A 2,794-nucleotide genomic window follows, 5' to 3' on the forward strand; every position below is an offset into this window, starting at 1 on the left:
GGTACGCGGGCCTCTCACTGCTGTGCCCTCTCCCACTGCGGAGCACAGGCTCCGGACGCGCAGGCGCAGCGGCCATGGCTCACGGGCCCAGCCGCTCCACGGCATGTGGGACCTTCCTGGACCGGGGCACAAACCCGTGTCCCCTGCATCGGCAGGCGGACTCTCAACCACTGCGCCACCAGGGAAGCCCAATACACATATATTTGATATATAGATATAGATATACACACATACACATAAGACCTTTAAACCTTTAAACCCTGGTTGAATTTTAAAATTCCTATTTATTCTTCAGGTCTCAGAAAAAAAATTACCTCTTTTATTTCAACCTCACTATGCAAGCAGTTAGTTGTTCTCTCCTCTGCGTTCCCTTGGCACTAATAAATACCTGTGAAATAGCACTTATGATATTATAGTGGAATTATTTAGTCACAGTTGGCTGTAATCTCCTTAAGGGCAAAGAATATATTAAGTACATTTCTGTGACCATTACATCTCTAGCGTCTGGCATAGTAACTGACATTTAGTAGATGTTTAGTATAAATCAAAACAAAATCTCCACATTCATTGCTTGAATTATAACTGTAAATTGGTAACATCAGAAAAGAATAAGTAACTTTAGATGTCCAAAAAGAGCAAAACCACAGCAGCTATCCCAGACAAAGTACTTGATCCAACACAGGCTGTCTATTGTTGTGGGAAACGACGAAAAGTAGATTTGAGCGCTTTCACTGTCCTTGCCATGACTCTCATGATGCATCTTTATGAACCTATCAACTTAAAGTTTGGGGTCAATACAGTATAACAGATGAAAAGGAAGACATTTCAGGAGAAACTGTAAGGTTTTGTGGAAAACATTTGCCGAGGTTTCCTCATATCATAGGTATTTTCTATCCTATATCCTAGTATTTGGAGACTGTTAATGGCACAGGCACAGATACTTCCTAGACTGATCTTACGAACAACAGACTGAGTCTTTGGGTTACGCATTTCCTTCAGTAAGGCAGGAACAAAGAAACGGTTTCAGAGAAACTTAGGTAAAATCTCCCATCGCGACCCCCAATCTGGGTTTTTAGTTAAACATAGGCAGAATATGAGTCAGGAATTTAATGAAGCCTCAGAAAATTAGGTTGTTTCAATAAACTTAAAGCATTCTATCTAAGGAAGGTCTAATTCCCACATGTAACTGGTAATCAGGCTAGACTGACACAGTATTACAAAATCACTGACAAACTGAAGTATAATCAAAGGAGGACATCCAGGATGTTGAGGGCTCTGGGCAAAAAAATGTCAAATGAAGAACATTTGAGAAAAGCCGTGACAGGAAAAGACAAAAAGTGGAAGTGGGGTTTATGTTACCTGTTTAACTATAAAATCTTATAGGCAACCAAGTGGAAGAAAGATTTAATTTTCCATTGATACTCAAAGAGCAAACAGGAACAATGACTCAAATCATAACAAGCAACTTTGTGAGTGCCTATTATGTGCCAGGCACATCACATATATCATCTCATTTAATACTCATAGCAAATCTATGAGTTATGTACTAAGATTATCCCCATTTTCTTTTTATATATACATATAATATGTTTTAATTAATTAATTAATTTTTGGCTGCTTTGGGTCTTCGTTGCTGCACGCAGGCTTTCTCTAGTTGCAGTGAGCGGGGGCTACTCTTCGCTGCAGTGTGGGGGCTTCTCATTGCGGTGGCTTCTCTTGTCGCAGAGCATGGGCTCTAGGTGCACGGGCTTCAGTAGTTGCAGCATGTGGGCTCAGTAGTTGTGGCTCGCAGGCTCTAGAGCACAGGCTCAGTAGTTGTGGCGCACAGGCCCAGTTCCCCTGCGGCATGTGGGATCTTCCCAGACCAGGGCTTGAACCCATGTCCTCTGCACTGGCAGGTGGATTCCCAACCACTGCACCACCAGGGAAGCCCCTATCCCCATTTTCAACATGAGTAAATGAAGAATCAGAAAAGTTAAGTCACCTGCCTGCAGGCATACATCTAAGAGGTAATAGAGATAGGATTCTAGATATGTCAGAGTCAAGGACACCTTCTCCTCCTATTACATCCTGTTTTCTCTTGGATCAACGGTACTTAGAACTGTATGACAACTTTTCAAAGTAATGAACTCACCGCTGCTGAAAGTGTTAAGGTCAAATGTCTGTAGCTGACATAGGTACTCTAGAAGGGGCTCTTGGAATGGATGGGGGTTATATTGGGGTAAAGCATTTAAATGTATGCTCTGGAAAACCATAAGAATTCTACGAATCCTCATGGAGGCCGCCATGCTCTAAGCTAAGTGAGAGAAGGACTCTGAAACGTCCATACCCTCCCTTCTCTCAATCAGAGCCATTACACTTTCATCTGAAGCCTAGCATTACTGAGTAATGACTATACACTAGGCACTGTTTTTAAAACTTTACATGTATTAATCCCTTTAATCTTTACAACTACGCTTTAAGATAGGTACCATTATTTTCCCCATTTTACAGATGGTAAAAAAAAAAAAACCATAAAAACAAACAAACCAAAAACTGAAGTCATGGAGAAGTGAAGGTACTTAACAAGTTGAGTATGTGGTAGAGCTAGGATTCGAGCCCAGGCTGGCTGGTATGAGAGTCTTCACTCCTTACAAAATATGCCAATCAGTCTCCCAATTTCATTATAAATATTACATTTCCTTGAAAGAATTTATATGAACAAAAAGTGATATAAATTAAAAATCTGTTGAAAATTACTATAATTACATCCTCTGGAGTTGTCCTTAGAATTCTAAAAGTCTGTGATTTCAAA

This window comes from Lipotes vexillifer, unplaced genomic scaffold (genome assembly GCF_000442215.2).
Source record: "Lipotes vexillifer unplaced genomic scaffold, Lipotes_vexillifer_v1.1 scaffold407, whole genome shotgun sequence".
NCBI classification, from domain to species: Eukaryota; Metazoa; Chordata; class Mammalia; order Artiodactyla; family Lipotidae; genus Lipotes; species Lipotes vexillifer.